The sequence below is a fragment of the Asparagus officinalis genome, chromosome 3, assembly GCF_001876935.1.
Source record: "Asparagus officinalis chromosome 3, Aspof.V1, whole genome shotgun sequence".
NCBI classification, from domain to species: Eukaryota; Viridiplantae; Streptophyta; class Magnoliopsida; order Asparagales; family Asparagaceae; genus Asparagus; species Asparagus officinalis.
This window is the reverse complement of record NC_033796.1, coordinates 67,328,916-67,335,664: the sequence shown is the minus strand read 5'-3', so window position 1 is coordinate 67,335,664 and position 6,749 is coordinate 67,328,916.

Here is a 6,749-nt window from a genome sequence, read left to right as displayed (position 1 = left end):
AAATGAAGTCCAAAAACAATGAAACTTTGGGAAATGTATATAAACATGTAAATGAACATGTTACAAAAAGAATTTTCCAAATTGCATTTACCATTTGTGAAAAATCATTATTTTGTAAAAATAGTCCAAAACACAAAAATGTAAACATGTGAATTTTAATATTTAGGCTAAACCATGTTTTGAAACTTTACACAATGATTATATAGACTTAATAAAATATGTATATGATTATTGTTAAGTCCAAAAACTAAGAATACAGAATTTTCAGAAAATTGCATATTCTATGCAATGTTTTCAAAAACACAATAGTAAATATAAAATATGTGATTTCATATTATAAACATGAAAACCCAAAACCATGCATGTATATAAATATATATAACTATATATATGCATAGAAACCAAAACTTATGTATATATATATATAACTATATATATATATACAAAGAAACCAATAAATGTGTGTGTATAGATATTGAGCTTAACGTACTTAACACACATAATATAAAACCTATACTAAGTTACCCAAGCTAGATCTTGATCTTCAATAAGCTTGACTTGGTACACTGGGTGGATGAAGCTAAACTTGGATCTTGAACTTGAATTGCATAAGCTTCACCGACATTCCGCCAACCTCCTTTGGATATGATTGTTGTGGCGCAATCCATCCATCCTCCAACTATGGTGTTTGCCTAGAATAAATATGAAAACACAAACACTAGACAAACAACATTAGAAGTAAATTGTTTGTTAAACATCATTAAAACAAGACGGCCAACACTTGTGTCCATGCGAGATACGCCGTTGAAGTATAATCACCAGACTTCTCCCTACAAGGTTGCATTGACGTTGTGGGTTTCATACGGCATATCCTCGAACAGGTTAGTCTTCAACTCGAGCGGGTGACTGGTCATTAGATCGTAGATTGTTTGTCCTTTGACAGACTTCTGCGACATTAAGTGGATGTCGTATTGAGATAGCAAGAGCGCCCACCTTGTGAGGCACCATTTCAAGGACCCGGGCTGTGTCATAAAGACTCGAATGAGATTCATCTAGGAGACGACATGAAGGGTTTGGTTGACCAAGTAGTGTTATATTTTTTGAATTTCAAACACCAAGGCCAGATATTCCTTTTCAACCATGGGGTATCACCATTTGGCTCCCTGCAAGGTTCTACTCAAGTAGTAGATGCCCTGCTCATGGTCGGCATCGTCGTTCTGTGCTAAGAGGGTACCGAGAGAATGATCCATTGCCCGTACATAAATCAGGAAGGGTTTGCTTGAGACCGAGCTGCCAGGACTGATGGATTCAAGAGAGAATTTTTGATCTCCTCAAAAGCTTGTTGGCAAGGCTCGTCCCATACGAAGAAAACACCTTTTTTCATCAGCTTAGAGATGGGTTGGTACTTGCCCGAAAGATTTGTGATGAATCTTCGGATGTAGGCCAAACGTCCTTGCAGTCCTCTTAATTCCTTGAGATTTCTAGGTGGTTAGAGCTCTTGGATAGATCGCACCTTGTCCGGGTCGATGTGGATTCCTTTCGTCATGACGACGAAACTGAGGTACTTGCCACTCTTCATGCCTAAGAATGACTTTGTAGGGTCCATCTTTAGTTGATGGGACCGCATGAGGTCGAACATAACTCTCAGGTCTTGAAGGTGATCGTCTTTATCGGGACTCTTCATGAACAGGTCATCCATGTAGCATTCGACTGTCTTCCATAGATGATCTCTGAAGATCGTGCTCATAGCACGTTGATAGGTTGCACTGACATTCTTGAATCCGAAGGCATGACTGTGTAACATTATACCCCTATTGGAGTCCTGAATGAAGTGTGCTTCTCGTCTTTAGGGTGCATCTTGATCTGATTATACCCTGAAAATTCGTCCAAGAAGGACATTCTCTTGAAACCACAGGTGTTTTCAATGATGACATCCGTGATGGGCAAAGGTAATTCGTCCTTGGGACATGCAACATTGAGGTCTCTAAAGTCGACGCACATGCAGATCTTTCTGTGCTTCTTTAGGATTGAAACAATGTTAGCCACCCAATCAAGGTGTTGTTCTTCTCTGATAAAGCTCGTTTCAATCAACTTCTTCACTTCGGTTTCGATTGACTCCATGATTTGTGGATAAACCTGTCTCTACTGCTGTTTGACGGGTTTGGCGTCTGAACCGATATTGAGGCGATGCATGGCGATTTGAGGATCATGGCCAGGCATGTCCTCATAATTCCATGCGAAGACATCAATATACTCTCGGATGAGGGATATGAGGTCTTTCTTCTCCTAGGGAGGTAAGCTATCACTGATAAATATGGGTTTGGGATTTGACAGACTACCACCTCTGCTTCATAAGCTAGCTTGAAATTGGTTTCCCACTTGGAGCTTTATGAGTAGTGCGATAAAACCACAGTATTCCCGATGGTTCTTTGACCCAATTCCCAATTGCCTTGCGCACCTTTTTCTTTAAAGATTAGAGGATACATTTGTTGGCGGCTTCTGAGAGTCTATTGCATTTTGAATGTGTGACATAAGTGAATTTGAGATGAATATTTCATTCTTCACAAAAACTTCAAAAGCCCATGTTGTTGAATTGAGTACCATTGTTGGTGATGAAAGAGAGGGAAATATCGAATCAGCAGACAATGGACCTCCACAAAAAATTGGTGATGTTGCTCTCACCAATTTTGGCTAATGGCTCGGCCTCGATCCATTTGGTGAATTAGTCAATGGTGAAGATCAATAATTTTTGCTGCTGAGATCCTATGGGGAGAGGTCCTAATAGATCTAACCCTCATTGGGCAGATGAAATTGGGCTCAGGATGGAGGTGAGCTTGGTGGCTGAGGCTCAGAGTATGCTTGAGAAAAACTGACACTTCTTACATTAAGAAACGAGCCTCCTAGATTCAGCCAAGATGGTGGGCTAATAATATCCTTGATGAATAACTTTTTGGGCAAGAGTTTGGGCTTCTTGGTGATTCCCGTAAGTTCCTTCATGAATCACTCGAAGAACATAACTGGCATTTGTCGACCAGAGACATCGGAGATAGGTCCCCACACTATTGGTGGAGTACGACATTCATCAAAGCTAGTTATCGAGTATTAAATAACTTCTAGCATTCCTCTGTAGATTCTTCACTTCAAAAGCATTCTCTGGTAAGATCCTCCCTGTTTGGTACTAGATGAGTAGATCCATCTAATAGGGTTCCGTAGGTATCTCGACCTACATGGCCGGGTTCAAATTCTCTTTAATGTTGGGTGCTTGACAATGTCTGTGTATACAGGTTCTGATGAGCTTCCTAAGCTAGTTAACCCAAGCTTGGATAAGGCATCCGCTCGTGTGTTAAGGGCAGGGGGATTTGGGTAATCCTAAAGTCTATGAAGTTGCTCAGTAGCTCTTTGACCGCCTTCAAGTACAAGATCATATTTGGGTCGTTGACCACATACTCTCCTTTTACTTAGCGGACAACAAGTTGGGAGTCGGATAGGATGTAGACGAACTCTGCCTTGACTGCTAAAGTGGATTGAAGTCTTACCAAGAGTGCTTCATATTTGGCTTCATTTTTTGAGGTGAAAAAATTGAAAGCGATGGAGTGTTTGTGCATCGGCTCATTGGGGCTACGCAGGACTATTCCAGCTCTGCTACCTCCTTCTCTAGAGGACCCGTCCACCTTTAGCAACCACCAAGAGGTTGGTGAGTCATGCTCGAGGTGCAATACATTCGAGGAGCAAGCGTCTTGATTGCTTGGGATATTGAAGGCTCTGGTTGAGTGAGAGGCAAAGGTGGGGATAATTGATTGTCTATTGTGATCGATTCTATCGAGCAGCCAGCCAATGACTGGGCCTTAATGGTCATCCTTAGCTTGAACTATACATTATATTCACTAAGTTCAACCGACCAGGTGACCATCTTCCTTGGAGTGGTGGGGCTACCAAGCATCTTCTTCAAAGGCAAACTCGTCCGCACAACTATGGTGTGGACCTGTAAATAGGGGTGAAGCCTTCTAGCAGTGGTGATGAGAATGAAAGAGGCTTTCTCAATGAGGATATAGTTGAGCTCAATCACCTTTAGTATTTGCCTAACATAATACACTAGCTTCTGGGTGTTATCCTCTTCTTGAACTAAGATGGAACTAACGACTTCGGTGGAGATGGCCAGATAAAGATACAAGATATCCCCTTCTCTGGATTGGCTCAATAGCAGTTTGGTGCTCAAATGCTTCTTGAGGTCTTGGAAGGCCTCGCTGCATTTGATCGACCAACTCTTGCCCTCCTTCAGCTCCTAACTTCCTCTCAAGATTTTGAAAAATGGGAGACACTCAGCAGAATTTGAGTAGATGTCTCAAGACGTCCTTCAGCGTGCAAGGTTCGAGTAGATGTCTATGGAAGCTATCTTAATGAACTTGATCTCAATGCCTCTCTGAGTGATCATAAACTAGAGGAATTTGCCTGATTTTACCCCAAAGGCACATTTGGATGGGTTAAGCTTCATGCAGTGGTGCTAGAGGATGGAAAAAGTTTCTTCAAGGTCCAATATGTGAGATGCTACATGTTTTGATTTCAAAAGGATGTCGTCCACATAGGCTTCCATGTTGTGTCTGATCTGAGGCTTGAAAATTTTATTGACCAACCTCTGGTAGGTGGTGTCTGCATTCTTGAGACCAAAGGGTATCACTTTATAATAAGTCCCTTGGTCTGTAAAGAATGAGGTTTTTTTCCTGGTCATGATCTACCATAAAGATCTGATTGTAGCTAGAGAAAGTGTCCATGAAGCTGAGTAATTCATGACCCGTGCTCTCATCCACAAGCTAATTGATCTTAGAAAGGGGGTAGCTGTCTTTTGGGCAAGCTTTGTTGAGACCTATGAAGTCCACACACATTCTCCATCTGCCAGGGGACTTCTCTATCAGGACCACATTAGACAGCCATTTTGGGTATTGTACTTCTCTTATGAAGCCGACTCTAAGGAGTCGGTCGACTTACTCAGTAGTAGCCTTCTGCCTCTCTGGGCTGAGATGTCTTTTCTTTTATTGAACCGGCTTAGCGTATCGATTGACTGAGAGCTCATAACTCATCACTTCATGAGGGAATCCCTGGCATGTCTTCGGGGCCCTAAGCGAATACATATGCGTTCTTTTGTAGAAATATAGCCATATCTCCTTGTTGTGGTTGGTCAAGGTTTGATCCAATCTTGAACTTCTTTACTCCTCCTTGGTCAATTGATATTTTGTGGAGCTCTTCAATGGAGGTTGTTCTCTCCCGCTCCAATACTTTCTCCATTTGGAAGCATTTCTTTTCAATGGGTAGAGTATTTAGTATTCCTTTTCCCTTCATTGATAGTAGATAACAAGATCGGGCCTCCTTCTAGTTGCTTTTGACAATTCTAACTCCTTCAAAAGTTGGAAATTTCACTATCTGGTAGTAAGTAGATGGGACCATCATCAAGTTATTGAGGGCATTTCTTCCCAAAATAATATTGTAGGCCGACTTAAGGTTCATTACCACAAATTGGGTTTGGATAGTGGACTGTCGAGGGTATCCACCAACAGTTATAGGGAGACTGATCGTCCCTTATGGTAGAAGTGAATGTCTAGTAAATCCAATGAGTGGACCTTGACAAGGCTGTAACTTAGACTTATCGATGCCCATTTGATGAAGACATCGATAAACAGGATTATCGGTTGAACTCCCGGTGTCAACCAAGATCCTCTTAACCTAAAAGCCATTGATTCCGGCCAATATGATGAGAGGGTTATCATGAGGCATTTCAACACCTCTCAAATTCGAGTTGTCAAAGGAGATGGGCTGGTCGATCCTTGGCTTCTTATCACACAAGTTAACTTGCAACGCTCGCTTGATATATTTCTTCCGAGCGTAGTTAGACATCCCACCCGCGGCGAGGCCACCGCTGATAGTGTTGATGACACCCCTATTGATGGCCTCAGGCGATCATGTGTCTGGTGGCTATTAAGGGCAAGGCGACCTGGAGCGAGATCTCCTGTCGGGTCCCCTGAGAGCGGGTTCTCTCTGCCTCATTAGGAAATGAGCTTCTTTAAGTATCCTTTCTATATCAAGTCCTCAATGTTTCTCTGGAGGGCTCGACAATTATTATTATGATGGTCATGATCTCGATGATATCGACAATACTTTTTTATGTATCAAGTGTTAGCCTTCTTGTTTTGATGATGTTTAACAAACAATTTACTTCTAATGTTATTTGTCTAGTGTTTGAATTTTTGTATTTATTCTAGGCAAACAACGAGTTAAAGGATGGATGGAATTACGCATTCACGATCATATCCAATGGAGGTTGGCAGAATTGTGGAGTGAAGCCTACGTAATTTAAAGTTAAAGATTCAAGTTCAAGCTTCATCCGCAAGTGTACCAAGATAGAGCTTCATTGAAGATCAATCAAGCTTGGGTAAATTTAGTTTTAGGTTTTATATTATGTGTGTTAGTACTTTAAGCTCAATCATATACACACATACACGTTTTGGTTTTATATATATATATATATATATATATATATAGTTATATATGTACATATATGTTTTGGTTTTATAATTTTAAAAATTATTTTGTATTATTTCAAAACATGGTTAAGCTAAAATGTCAAAACTCATATGTTCACATTTTCATGTTTTGGACTATTTTGCAAAATGATAATATTTTTCATTTGGGAGGTCCTTTTTGAAAACCAGTTTTTATAGCATGTGTATTATCATGTCTACAATCATTTTCTAAAGTTT